Consider the following 15372-nt stretch of genomic DNA (forward strand, 5'->3'; position numbering starts at 1 on the left):
TGGCCTTCCTTGTATTGTTTGATATTGTCCAACAACCTCTTCAAAGGTGGCACCTTCCACTGGAGAGAAGCACGAAAGAACACCAATCACTAATGAAACACGTATCAAGTGCCTATTGAGCGCCAAGTGCCATTTGGACTGGATCGGCTTCGTCCTCTGACGCAGCTTACCTTAAATGAGTAAGCATGACAAACACTGATGAGGCTAATCCTTTGGATGGGCGCTCAAGTCCTCTTGGGAAAGGGACAGGTGAGCTGAACCTTGACTGACAAAACTTCCTGGCTCCTTCTGAAGATACAGTGCCCCACACAGAAGGGACAGCAGAGGCAGGAAACACTCACCTCTTCCAGGAAAGGGAAGGGACAGGGCGGGGCCTCCGGAAGGAAGTGGGAGAGAGACAAACAGCAAGGCCGTGAGGGTTGTGCCCCCACAGAACTCTACTAGAACACCGAGACCCTGAAAGTGCCCAGACGTTCAGGCGATTCCAATTTGGGTCCAGCCATACCAGTCTGGGGACACACAGACCTTTGAGATGGAAAAAACCAACAGCCCCGAGCATGACCTCTATAACATTATCCCGCCATGACTGGAATATAGATATGCTGGAAGGACTGGAGAAGGAAAATGGGGCTGAAGGGTTACTCCTGTGACGTGCAGTGACATGACATAGAACCTATTTGCCGCTCAGATCTAACCCATCCACCGCCCCCACCCCATCCATAGGTGAGAAGGAGGCCCACGCCTGACTGCCCTCAGTGTGTTTGGGAGCACCCAAACACGGGGCTGCACGTGGATACCACTTCCCCTCACTCTCCTTACTTGGAACCATCTGCCTAGAAATAACATAAATACTCATACAGCCACAAAATTATCATGTTGAAAAGAGTGGGCACTTTAGAAGTTTCTGGTCGTCTAATCCTGGAAAGCGCTAACTGGGTATGAGGGAGCACCGAACCCACCAGTGCCACCCCTAGAAGTGGGCTTTTTCCATCTTCCCCCTTTGTATTCCTCATTTCATGGTGTCCTCCTCCCATTCAGGTGACTTGGGTAATCCAACTAATGAGTACATTTCAGAAGGTTCTTCATGCTCATATAAATCTATACAAAAATATAAAAATGGAAGATACACATCTTGTAGCCTTAATAGTTACACATAAGTAAATGTACACATCTGACATGACTGCATCTTATAATAAATGCAAGTAAAACGTGCGACGCTGTTAGGAGGACAAAGTGCCACGAATTGAAAAGAATGCCACCCGGGGCGCCTGGGTGGCTCAGTCGGTTAAGCGGCCGACTTCGGCTCAGGTCACGATCTCGCGGTCCGTGAATTCGAGCCCGGCGTCGGGTTCTGTGCTGACGGTCAGAGCCTGGAGCCTGTTTCGGATTCTGTGTCTCCCTCTCTCTGACCCTCCCCCATTCATGCTCTGTCTCTCTCTGTCTCAAAAATAAACGTTAAAAAAAAAATTAAAAAAAAAAAGAAAAAAGAAAAAAAAGAAAAGAATGCCACCCTAAAACAACTCGCAGTGCACACGCAAACTTGAGCGGGCATTCCTTGGAGATACTGCAGGTTCGCTTCCAGACCACCCCGATAAAGCGACGATCACAATAACGTGAGTGAAATGAATTATTTGGTTTCCCAGTGCATCCAAAGTTATGTCTACACTATACTGTAGTCTATTAACTGTGCAATAGCATTATGTCCAAAACAATGTATTCATTAAAAAATACCTTATTGCTAAAAAATGCTAACCATCATCCACGCTTCCAGCGAGTCATAATCTTTTTGCCGGTGGAGGGTCTTGTCCCTATGTTGGTGGCTGCCGACTGATCAGGGCGGTGGTTGCTGAAGGTCGGGGTGGCTGCGGCAATTCCTGAAAATAATACAATGAAATTTGCCGTGTTGATCGAGTCTTCCGATTTCCCTGCGGCCCGCGATGCTGTTTCATAGCACTTTACTCACAACAAAACTTCTTTCAAAATTGGAGTCAAGCCTCTCAAACCCTGCCGCTGCTCTATCGACTGAGTTTATGTCATGTTCCGACCCCTCTGTTGTCATTTCAAGCATCTTCACAGCATCTCCACCAGGAGTAGCTCCCACCTCAAGAAACCATAGTCTTTGCTCATCCAGAAGGAGCAACTCCTCATCCGTTCAAGTCTGCTCACGAGACGGCGGCAATTCAGTGCCATATCCAGGCTCCTCTTCCAGTCCCGGTTCTCTCGCTGTTCCCCCTGACACACACCCACAGACACCTCCGCCACCACAGTCCGGAAGCCCTCACGGTCCTCCATGGGGGCTGCGATCAAATTCTTCCAAACTTCTGTTCATGTTGCTATTTTGACCTCTTCCCGTGAGTCACGAATGATCTTAATGGCACCTAGAATGGCGACTCCTTTCCAGAAGGTTTCAATTTACTTTGCCCAGATCCATCAGAGGAATCCCTGTCTGCGGCAGCCATAGCCTTACAACATGCATTTCTTAAATAATAAGACTTGAAAGTTGAAATGACTCCTTGACCCACGGGCTGCAGAATGGATGCCGTGTGAGCAAGCACAGAAACCACATTCACCTCGTCGTCCATCTCCATCAGCGCTCATGGGTGACCCGTGCACTGTCAGCGAGCAGTGGACTTAAAACACTCAGTGAGCAGAAGTGTGGTCATTCAGGCTTTGTTGTTCCATGTACAGAGCACAGGCAGAGTGGATGGATTTAGCATCATCCTTATGGGCCCTCGGCCTTCCAGAATAGTAAACCAGCTGCCTGTCCTTTGAAGCTTTGAAGCCAGGCATTGACTTTGCCTCTGTAGCTGTGAAAGTCCTAGGTGGCATCTTCTTCCAACAGAGGCTGCTTCACTACGTTGTAAACCTGTTGTTCAGTGTCGCCGTCCTCATGAATTATCTGAGCCGGATCTTCTGGAGAACCCGCGGCAGCTTCCACATCAGCTCCTACTGCTTCGCCTTGCACCTTGATGTCACGGAGACAGCTTCTGTCCTCAGACCTCGTCAACCAACCTCTGCCAGCCTCAGACTTTTCTCCTGCAGCTTCCTCACCTCTCTCAGCCTTCACGGAATTGAAGAGAGTCAGGGCGTGCTGGATTAGGCTTTGGTTTAACAGAATGTTGTGGCTGGTTTGATCTTCTATGCAGGCCACCCACATTTTCTCAGTAACAGCAACAGGGCTGCTTCGCTTTCTTATCATTCGTGTGTTCACCAGAAAGCACTTTTAATTTCCTTCAAGAACTTTTCCTTCCCATTCACAACCTGGCTAACTGCTCGGTGCGAGAGGCCCAGCTTTTGGTCTATCTCAGCTTTCGACGTGCCTTCCTCACTAAGCTTAATCATTTCTAGCTTTTGATTTAAAGTGAGAGACATGTGACTGATACTTTCACTTCAACACTTAGAGGTCATTTTGGGGTTATTAATTGGCCTAATTTCAATAATGCTGTAAGTCAGGGAATATGGAGGTTCAAGGAGAGGAAGACAGATTGGGGAAAGGCTAGCTGGTGGACCAGTCAGAAGACACACACCATTTACTAATTGAGTTCACAATCTTATATGGGTGCAATTCGTGGCACCCCAAAATAATCACAGTAATAACATCAAACATTACTGATCGTAGATCACTATAACAAAATTAGTAATAATGAAAAGGTTTTAAGTATTGCAAGAGTTATCAAAATGTGACACAGAGATACAAAGTCAGAAAATGCTGTTGAAAAACTGGTACCAATAGACTTGCTCAACTCAGGGTTGCCACAAAACTTCAGTTTGTAAAAAATGAAATGTCTTTGAAGTGCAATAAAGTGAAACATGGTAGAATAAGGTATGCCTATAACTATAATCCACATAGAATCTTACTGTACACATTACCACAGTTCACTTATCACACTCAACATTTCATAAAAATTATTCCAAGCACATTGAAAAAGTTCTAGAATATTCCAAGAGCTGTATGGTTTGTTTGTTTTAATTTAAATTTTAGTTAGCATACAGTGCAATATTGGTTTCAGGAGTAGAATTCAATGATTCATCACTTCCATACAACACCCAGTGCTCATCACAACAAGTGCATTCCTTAGTACCCATCATCCACATAGCCTATCTTCCACTCACCTCCCCTCCATCAACCCTTAGTTTGTTCTCTATCATTAAGAGTCTCTTGTGGGGACACCTGGGTGGTCCAGTTGGTTAAGCATCCAACTCTTAATTTCGACTCAGATCATGATCTCACAGCCCGTGGGTTAGAGCCCCAAGTTGGGCTTTGTGCTGGGCTCTGTGCCGATGGTGCAGAGCCTGCTTGGGATTCTCTCTTTCTCTCTGCTCTTCCCCTGCTGGTGCACATGCACTAGCCTGCTTTCTCTCTCTCTGTCTCAAAAATAAACAAACATTTTAAAAAGAGTCTCTTGTGAAGAGCTGTATGCTTTTGAATTAGAATTTCTTCAAGTATTCATCAAGTATCTGCTCTTTCTTCCAGGCTGGTGTCCACTTATACTTCCCCTTCAAGTAGAAAAGGCAAAAAGGGAAGCTCAGATTCTTAAAAAGAGTCTTTCCACTCAGGACACGGCAGAGCCTGTCCCGCCTTCTTCATAGATGCACTTTCTGGGGCCTACCAGGCAGTCCTGGATTCTCTGCAGTAGGGTGTTGACTGAAACATCCTGCCTGGTTTTGTTGAGCCAGGTCACCAGCATTTCATACAAGGCACCCTGCATGCCTAAAGTAAGAGCCCTGGCCGCAGGGATCTCATTGTCCTGGAGGTCCATCTGCCGCATGAGTAGGTTCCAGGAATTAAAGAACACAAGTTTGGAAAGTCATCAGAGACGAGTTTCAGCCTAGGTTGGGTGAAAGCCACAGAGACAGTGAGTTGGGACACATTTCGGAGAGGACAGATGATGTGCAGTCAAGCCTAGACCCAGGAGTGGAACCTAATGAGCTCCCCCTGCTGGTGAGCCTGCTGTTCTGCATTCCTTATGGGCATCCCATCAGCAGAAAATCAGGCCACACTGCCTGGGCCTCACCTGAGCAGGAGGCCCTGGGGAAGTCAAGGTCAACAGATAATCCTGCCCTAAGGCAGGGCTGATTGCCCATCTGGGAGGATAGATGGGTTATGGAGTGAGAAAGCAGAATGTGGTAAGAGTCAGAGGGTAGGACAGCCTGTGGGAGCAACAGGTCCTCAAAGGAGGGAAACTACATGGATCGTGAGAGGGAGGTCCCAGGACTGCACCGGCACCTGTGCACAGAGCTGACACCACACTCTGAACCTGTGCTAAGGGACGCTCAGCACCCTTGCCTGACACCTTCCATGCTCCAGAGTGCAGGGCTGTAGGGTGAAGGTGTTTCACAAGCACGAGGAAGGACATGGCTCAGCACGGCCAACCGGTCTGGGGGCTGGTCCCAATGGGCCAGGTGCCCTCATACAGCCAGCCCAGAGCCCCCAGGCCACTTTAGAGAGCCAGGGTCAGTGCAGGACAGATGAGGCCTGCATCCACCCAGGACCTTATTGTGGGCAGCAAGCAGATCCTGATAGTCTCATGCCAACGGGTCCTGGAGAAACTACCTCACTCTGTGCACTTGGGGTCCACTTCACAGCCTAGAAGACAGGGGGCATTCACCTTAGCAGAGGGGAGGGCCCTCTCTGCCTCATCTCTCTCCACAAGGATGGTGGGGGGACATGGTATGGGCTGGGGCCTCAGACACTGAACAAGGAGCCCCTGGGACCTGGTGACAGGGAAGGGGCATTCCAACTCTGGGGAACCCTTAGGGAGGGGAGAGAAAAGGGGGGGAGGGATGAAGTGAAAATAAACACAAAATCTCTGTTGGGTTCTGCTCTGATCAAAGCTGTATAAGCCCCCGACCCTTTCCTCCTGACTCTTGTCACTCATTCAAGATACTGACCACCTCTCTGTCCCAGCTGGGGGCCCTGAAGACCTGAGGAACCAGCTTGCCATCCTGGACATGGTCAGGGAGCTAAGGTGAGAATGAACCCGAGACAGGGCTGGTGGTGGGCAGCCTCAGGCCAGTGGTCACTGGCTCCCCATGGGCCAGGTACTGGACTCTTGATTGACACACTTGAGGTTGCTCCTGAGGGTGCAGGGACTGTCCTGGACCATCCCATTGGGCACCTGGGTACAGGCACAGGGAGGGGATCTGCAAGGGAAGGCTGGAAAGCTGAGGAGGAAGGGGGAGCAAGCTCCAGGGCCCAGTGTCCCTGACAAGAGAGTGGGGGAAGAACAGCCTAGAGGGCCGGGTCCCCTAACTCCCCCTGTTTGGGTGGGGAGGGATCTGGGCCTGCGCGCTTCAATCCCTAGGGCGCTGTTAAGTGTTCAGAGTTCACCTTCAGGAGCTGGGCTTCCTTTCAAGACCTACATGGAGCTTCCCTGGGCTGTAGGGGGGCCCCTGTGAAGGGGAATCTGTCCAGGTCAGGGATCAGAAGCCCCTTTGTTCCCAAGCTGAACCCCATCCTCCAGTCAACCTTAGTGCAGGAACTTCTTGTCCCCCACCTGTTGACTGTTCCTACAATCACAGCCAGAACTGCAGTGTCAGAGAAGAACAATTACACTTTGCCCCTGAATCCAAAAAGTGGGGAAGAGATGCATCTTAAAGAGGGAAGGGGGCCTGGGATGAGGAAACTTTGGGAGCTACAAGCTTGGTCCTACTATGACTTTGTAGGCTGTGGCCACGTTTGTCCTCGTCGGCCTTCTCCTGAATAATGAAGTGTTAAAAATGAATCTTATGATTGAATTGAAATAAAGATGAACATAAACCAGGTTATACTCTATTCAATTTTTTGCTTCATATTTCAAAAGGAAATAAATCATCAAGTGCCCTAAGAAGCGGTCTACTGTGCCCAGTGGAAAACTCAACTGGCCAGGAGGAAAAGGTGCTGAGGAGGTGTGGGAAGGTGCCACTGCTGGGGGCAGTGTGGGGCCATGCAAAAAAAATGGACAGACAGGGGCCACTGCAGGCTCAGGGAACAGGGAGGTGCTGAGGGGATGGCAGGGCTGCATGAAACCAGGATGGAGAAAGGGGTACAAGGAAACTCGGGTCTTCTGTGGGTTAAGAGCCCCCGAGGCCCCCACATCTCACCTAGTGAGGCACTTCTGACAGAACTCAGGAGAATCTTTTCCAAGAAGAGTAACCAGGTTTGCACGGACACTCCATGCCTGTGGTCCTCCTGCATGGATTTAACCGTCTCATCTAGAGACAAGGGATAAATATTTGGTGACATGTTTCCCTCATGACCCTCAATCCTTCATCACCACTCAAACCCTCTTCCACTCAGCTTGACTCAGTTGACCAAGTAATTTGAGGGAGCCATTTTCTGCAGCAACATACATGGGGCACACAAAGGACAATCACAACTCACCTGTCACTAACAGATGTATAAAAAGTACGACTCTTCATTATTTATTACATCAGGATTGGGGTGAAAAATCTGTTAGATCACAGGATCGGTAGCAAGAGATGGGGCTCCAGCTGGAAAGGAGCCCTTGGGTGGCTTCCCCAAGCCCAGCCCTACTGGAGAGGCACAGGGCCCTGGGCTGTGAAGGCAGAGAGAGCCCTGCACCTGCCACGAGCACAAGGCATGGGGCTAAGTGGGGCCTGGCCCAGGCCCAGGCCCACCTCATAGCTCAAACCTAGCACTTTTCCACTTGGCCAGGCCTAGCTGCACCTATATAGCTCCAATGATGAGCTCTGTCCAGCTGATGTTCTAGAAGATTTCCCTACCAGGAGGCATGCGTTATAAAAGTAATTTCTGTTTTTATTTTATTTTATGGAGCTAATGCATCCCTGTATAACAGGGCATGATGGAGACCCAGTTGGAATCCAGGTTTCAGGTTGGCCATGACTGCCATGCAATTACCACCTTGCATCCACCTCTGGGCGTGGGGCCCACAGGTTCTGTGCCTGAGTGACATATTTGCAGGGCATGCAGAAAAGGGAGTATTCGAACAATTGGTAAAGCCCACTCCTTGTGTGCATGTGTTACAATCTCTCTTCTCTTCTGATGCATGGGTCCGGGAAGGAGGGGAAGCTGGTGAATGAATCCCCATAGGATTCCCGGAGGCTGGCAGTGCTGGTTGGGCACTCAGCTTTTGGTCGCCAGTGGAATCTGAACAAGCAACTCTCCTGCACTTGACCATGGTCTTTTTGATCCTGCATCTACCATGTACATTAGACCAGCACCGCCAACACAAGTACATTACAGGCCACACATTAAATTCAAATTCATAGTTACCACTCTAACAGAGTACAAAGAGAGAGGTCAAATTAATTTGAACAATATATTTTTTAACCTAAAATAACCAACATAGTATCATTTCAATATGTAACCCATATAAAACATTCAGATGTTTTACTTTCTTTAATATTTCACTCAAAAAATAAAACCCATGCTCCCTACATGGTGTCCAGCGTATGTGATCTGCCTCTACCTGTCCTTCTGACTTCTTCACCCTCCACTAACCCCAGCTGCCCTCCAGCTTTGCTCAAAGAAGCCCAGTCCCTGCACTTAGGGGCAATAGTTCCTGGGGGGGCCCTCTTAGGACCTCTCCCTGGCTCCCTGCACCAGAGACAGTGGCTCTGTATCAAAGTCACCATTCTCATCTGTCTCTGTCCCATCCGTCACCCAGTTATCCTTGGGGTTCCTAGTACGTCTTAACTGACACATTCTTCTGTCTGTCTGGATGCCACCCCAGAAGGAGAGTTCCAGAAAGCAGGGGCCCTATGTCCTCCACTAACACAGTGCCTGGCACACAGAAGACATCCAATAAACACCAGGGAAATAAAGGACCAGGACCTGCAGGTATCAGAAGACCAGAGGGACACGAAGACAAGGGCAGGGTAAGGCTTGGAAATCAGTCTTCCAATGTACCTGCTGGACACAAACCCTCCCAGGGGCTGGGCTCTCATCTCTGTGGGGCAGCTAATTGCTGGTGAACTCTGTCTTGCCCTGCAGAATGGCTGAGGAAGTGAGGGCCTGTGGGGACAAGGTAAAGACAGGCATGAGTGGCAGCCAGACTCTCCTCCCTCTTGGGATGCTTCTCACATTCTCTCCACCCCAGCCAAAAAAAGCAAACAGACTTTCCTCCTGCTCTATACCCGCTTTCTTTTGTATTCATGTTTGTCCCTTGGCCTTCGGTGCTAACAAGTTAATTTCACACCAGAAAAATTTTTCCAGTATTTTTTTCTCTTGTAATACAATAAAATGTATTTATTCCAGAAAACATGGGCAAGGAAAGTTTCTATAAGAATATGAAGCCACATGTGATATCCTCAATTAGAGACAACATTTTGTTCCTTTTAGTTGTTTTATTTGACCTTATGTGTGAATTCATTTCCTCTTTCTCTCTCTTGCACACACACACAACACACACACACACACACACACACACACACACACACACACACATTTACATTTAAGGGTTATATTATGAGCACACTTTTTAAAAATCAGGACATAGAGGGGAACCTAGTGGGCTCAGTCAGTAGAGCATGTGACCCTTGATCTCAGGGTCATGAGTTCAAGCCCCACACTGAGCATGGAGCCTACTTAAAAACAAACAAACAAACAAATAAATATCAGGATATGGGATCCTATGTTAAGTAACGAACTTCTGACTTTAACCTGACAAGCTCACCCCAAAGGAGCTTGCCAGTGTCTCACAAAATACCAAAGAGTCATACAGAAAAAGAGAAAATAGCAACACAGGAAATTGGGTCAGGGTCTCTCTGTTCAAAATGGCATCATGAGGACAGCCAAAGAAATATGATAGGAATAACTAGTAATGTTAATGGGTTTTTTGTTTTGTTTTGTTTTTTTTGGGGGGGGGGGGGAGAGAGAGAGAGAATCTTAAGCAGTCTCCACGCTCAGTGCAGAGCCTGACATGGGGCTCAATCTCATGACCATGAAATCATGACCTGAACCAAAATCAAGAGTTGGACACTTAACTGGCTGAGACACACGGGCGCCCTTTAATGTTAATGTTCTAATTTTGAGGGTTGTATTGTGGTTACAGGAGAGAATGCTCTCATTTGTTGAAAACATACACTAAAGCATTCAGTCATTGATCATGTCAACAGCTCTTTTCCAAATGGTTCACGACAAGGGTTTTTGCAGTTTTTGGAACTTTCCTTTAACATGAGAGTGTTTTAAATTAGAAAGTTAAATTAAATGAGAAAGAAAGAAAGAAAGAAAGAAAGAAAGAAAGAAAGAAAGAAAAGAAAAAGTTAAAAAAAAAAAACCAAAACAGCTTATTTTGAGCCCAGTTCAATCGACTGTATCTAAACAAGGTAAAATGCAGACCTCTCCCACATAAAGCCTGCCAAGCATTTGGTGACATCTAAGCTCCCGTGTGTCCCTCATGTCCTCCCTGTTCCAGGCTGAGCCTCCTCTGAGTCCAGGGAATGCGGGGTCTCCTTTCTCTTCTCCCATAATGCTCTTCCTTCCTGTCTTTCCCGGTTCTCCTCCTCAGACTCTTTCCCTCAGTATTTTATTATGAACATTTTCAAGAATTCAGTAGAGTTTAAAGACTTATATAATGAACTCCCATATATTTGCCACCTAGATTCTATAACCAAGACTTTGCCAAATCTGCTTTACTCCATATTTCTTTCCATATCCATCCCTCTGCCCATTCATCTGATGAAATGCAGTTGTAGATATCAGTACATTTCTCTTAATACTTCATCATATATTTCAATAACTAGGGTTCAATATTTGTTGACAGTTTTCTTCATGGTAAAACTTACAAAGAGAGAATTGCCCAGTTCTTAAGGGCACCACTCAAAGAGCTTTGAAAAATGCAATCGTGTGTGTAGCCCAAATGCCCTATGAGGTCATGGTACATAAGCATTATTTCAGAAAATTGCCTCATGCTCCATCTTATCCTAATCTGCTATATGACTGCATGAGAAAATGGTCTTTATCAGATGTCCTAACATAATAGGAGCATTTAGCATGAACGGGGGATTCAATGTTGTTAAATGCTTTTTCTGCATCCTTTCATCTATTCATATAATTTTTCCTCTTATACTGTTAATATAGTGAAAAACACTGATTAATTTTTCAAATGTTAATCCAACACTTATTCCTGTGATTAACCCCAGTTGGTTGATATGTTATCTTATTTAAATATTGCTGAATTTAGTTCACTTTGGTTCAGGATGTTTGCATCTAATTTCAGGAGGGATATTAATTAGTATATTTCTTCTTTTGAAATGTTTTGTCAGGTTTTGGCATTAGGGCTGTGCTGGCTTCATAAACCACTGAAGAACTCCTATATTTTCTGAAAGAATTTGTGTAAGATTAGTGTTACTTCTTCCATAAATATTTATAGAATTTACCAGTGAAACAGCCCAGGCCTACAGTTTTCTTTGTGGTAAGTTTTTAAATAATGAATCCCAATTCATAACTAGGTACAAGATAATTCAGATTATACTTTCATTTTGTGTCCATTTTGCTAAGTAGTATTTTTCAAAGAATTTATACACTTTATCCAAGTTGTCTCATTTATTGGCATGAATTTGTTTGTAAGACCCCCTTTTTAAGATTTTGTTTTTAAGTAATCTCTATGCCCAATATGGGGGTCAAATTCACCACCCCAAGATCAAGAGTTGCACATTTCACCAACTGAACCAGCCAGGTGCCCTAGATCCCCTTGATATCATTTTAATGGATGCAGAATTTGTTGTGACATTAATCATTAATTCCTGATACTGGAATTTTGTGTTCTCTTTTTTCTTTTGTTAGTCTAGTTAGAAGTTTATTACTTTTGATGATCTTTCAGAAAACCAGCTTTCCATTTTGTCAGTAGTATTTTTTATTGTTTGTATCTGTGACATAATGGAAGTGTGGGGTGTGTGTGTGTGTGTGTGTGTGTGTGTGTGTGTGTGTGTAGTCTCTACCCCTAGTTCCTGAAACAGAGAACCTGGAACTTTTATGACTTCCTCAGTGATGGGGGCAATAGGAGTGTCTTTTTTTCTGATGAGGCCACTCTAGGTGGGCTCCAGGACAGCTTCTGGGTGAAAGCTGGTCACTGAAAGACCAAGCCATGATAGAAGTTTGAAACTTTCAGCCCCTCACCCCCATTCTCTGGGGAAAGTGAGAGGGGTAGAGATTGAGATAATAATTGACAATGCACTGTGTGAGGAAGCCTCCATAAAATCCCAAGAGTATGGGGTTCAGAGAGCTTCCAGGTTGGTGAACACATCCATGTGCTGGGAGGGTGGTACATATCAACTCCACAGGGACAGAAACTCCTGCACTCTGGACTCTTCTGGACCTTACCCAATGTACTTTATCTGTCTACTCATTTGTATCCTTTATAATAAATCGATAAACATGTTTCCCAGAGTTATTTAAGCTGTTATGGCAAATTATTGAATCTGAGGAGAGGGTCATGGGAACCCCCAATTTACAGCCAAGTCAGACAAAAGTGTGGATCACGTGGGAGCCCACTGCTTGTGATTGAAGTCTGAAGTGGGGATGGTCATGTGGGACCAAGCCCTTAACCTATGGAGTCTGCGCCAACTCCTAGTAATCAGTGTCAGAATATTCTATTTCACTGATTTCTATGCTTGTTACTTCACTTGGTTTAAATTTATATTTATCTCTATGGCTGATTAATGCTGATCTTGAGGTCACAGATTTTATATATTTCTTCCTTTTCTTAACAGCTTTAGTGAGATATAATTCACACAATTAATAATTATGATTCTTTATATAAATCACTCATTTAAAGTATACATTTCAATTGTTATATCTAGAGAGTTACACGACCATCACTAGAATCAATTCTGGAATATTCTTTAACACCCAAAAGAAACCATTAGTAATCATACTCTGTTGCCTCTAACCCTCTGTCCCTTTAATAAAGGCACTGAAAGCTATACATTTTAATCTGATTGCTGGTTTTCACAGCATCTGACATATTTTGATGTGTTATATTTTCATTGGCATTTATTGAGAGAAGTTTTTAAAGTTCCTTTTCTTCTTTGAATCATGGATAATTTAAAAGTGTGTTGCTTGATATACAAATTTTGGGGGTCTTCTTAGATATTGTTACTCATTTCCACTTTAGTTTCATTGAGTTAGAGAATGGTGCTTGTATGATTTCATGCGCTTACATTTAATTTAGACTTGTTTTATAGCCCAGGACGTGGTATATCTTAGTCAATGTACCATGTTAACTAGAAGAGAATGAATCTAAAGTAGATACTGCAAATGTGCTCTATGAATGTTAATTAAATCAACATGCTTTATAATGTTTAGATTTCTTATGACTCAATGAGTTTTCATGTAATCATTCTATCAATTGCTTATAAAGGGGTGTTATAATCTCCCTTTCATTCTGTAGATTTTTCCTTCATGTAGTTTGAAACTGTATGAGTTACATATATATATATGATTATTATGACTCCTTGATGAATTAATCTTGTTAATATTACAAAAAATTCACTCTTACAAAGCTGTAGAAATCAAAATGGTATGGTATTGGTATCAAAACAGATATGGCATAAAAACACGGATCAATGGAATGGAACAGAGAACCCAGAAATAAACCCAAACATATAAGATCAATTAATTTACTACAAAGGAGCCAAGAACATACAAGGGAGAAAGGGCAGTCTCTTTAATAAATAATATTGGGAAAACTGGACAGCCACATGCAAAAGAATGAAACTTGATCACTATCTCATACCATACACAAACATTACTCAAAGTGGATTAAAGACTTTGAACATAATACCTGAAGTCATAAAACTCCTAAAGAAAACATAGGTGGTAAGCTCCTTGACATAGGTCTTGGTGATTAGTTTTTGAATCTGACACCAAAAGCAAAGGCAACAAGAGCAAAAATAAATAAGTGGGACTACATCAAACTAAAAAGCTTCTTCACAGCAAAGGAAACTATCAAGAAAATGAAAAGGCAACCTACCAAGTGGGAAAAGATACTTGCAAATCATATATCTGATATAGGGTTATTACCCAAAATATATAAAGAACACATACAACTCAATAGCAAAAATACAAACAATCCAATTAAAAAGTAGACAGATAAGCCCCACATTGGGTGAGCAAGAGCCCTGCTTTGGGTAAAACACAAGCCCTGGGTGAGCCCCGCTTCTCTCTCTTTCTCTCTCTACCTCTGTCTCTCTCCCTCTCTCTTTATCTCTGACCCTCGCTCACTTGCGCCCTCTCTCCCTCTCAAAAAGTAAAATAAAAAGTAGAGCATCTGAACCACCATTTTTCCAAAGACAGAGACCAACAGAGACATGAAAAGATACTCAACATCACTAATAGAAATGCAAATCAAAACCACAATAAGGTATCACCTTACACCTGTTAGAATGGCTATTATAAAAACAAACAAACAAAAAACAAGAAATAACAAGAACTGGCAAGGAAGTGGAGAAAAAAAGAAAACCCTTGTGTACTGCTGGTGGGACTGTAAATTGGTGCAGTCACTATGGAAAACAGTATGGAAATTCCTTTAAAAGTTAAAAATAGAAGCAACATATAATCCAGCAATCCCACTTCTGGATATTTCTCCAAAGAAAAGGAAAATGCTAAGTTGAAAAGACATATGCACACCCATGTTTGCTGTAACATTATTTACAATAGCCAAGACATGGAGGCAACTTAAGTGCTTATTCATTGATGAATGAATACGAAATTGAGGTACGTATATTATCTTGTATACATATCATGTATATATATAAATCCTGCCATTTGTGATAACATGGCTGGACTTTGAGGGCATTATGATAAACAAAATAAGTCAGAGAAAGACCAACACCATGTGATCTCACTTATATGTGGAATCTTAAAAAACAAAACAAAACAAACTTACAGACACAGCAAACAGATTTGTGGTAGCCAGAGGTGTGGTAGCCATGGGGAATGGATGAAATGGGTGAAGATGGTCAAAAGATATAAACTTCCAGTTATAAAATAAGTCCTGATGGTGTAATGTACAGCAGTGTGACTATAGTTAATAATACCGTATTGCATATTTCAAAGTTGCTAAGAGAGTAGACCTTAAAAGTTCTCATCACAAGAAAAAAATTGTAACTATGTGTGGTGATGGATGTTAACTAGACTTATTGTGGCGATCATTTCACAATATACACAAATATCAAATCATTATGTCATACACCTGAACCTAATATAATGTCATGTGTCAATGATCTCTCAATTAAAAACAAAACACCACCACACATGCAGGAACCACACATGGGCCTGTTGCTGCTCTGGAGCCACTGAGTCCCCAGACCCCTTACTCTCCTGCTTTGTAAAAACCATTTCACACTTACTCTTCTCCTCCAGCACCTCCTCACTGCTTTTCAGTCTCAGCAAATGACTTTACTTCT

At 44.0% G+C, this 15372-nt stretch overlaps 1 long non-coding RNA gene across 6 annotated transcripts in view; it reads right to left on the bottom strand.

Annotated features, from left to right (window-relative positions):
* Nucleotides 1-2758: 2758 nt before the first annotated feature.
* The window catches only part of LOC132691697 (uncharacterized), a 56025-nt gene continuing 43411 nt past the window's right edge, over nucleotides 2759-15372 (bottom strand). For 3 of the 6 annotated variants that reach the window (XR_014137632.1, XR_009615950.3, XR_014137634.1), the window contains one exon: nucleotides 2759-8977. This is a non-coding gene — a long non-coding RNA (uncharacterized LOC132691697). Of the gene's footprint in view, nucleotides 14940-15372 lie in introns of all 6 variants that reach the window. The other 3 variants (XR_009615954.3, XR_014137633.1, XR_013555051.2) reach the window with 3 other exon arrangements.

This window comes from Panthera onca, chromosome B1, assembly GCF_046562875.1.
Source record: "Panthera onca isolate mPanOnc1 chromosome B1, mPanOnc1 haplotype 2, whole genome shotgun sequence".
NCBI lineage: Eukaryota > Metazoa > Chordata > Mammalia > Carnivora > Felidae > Panthera > Panthera onca.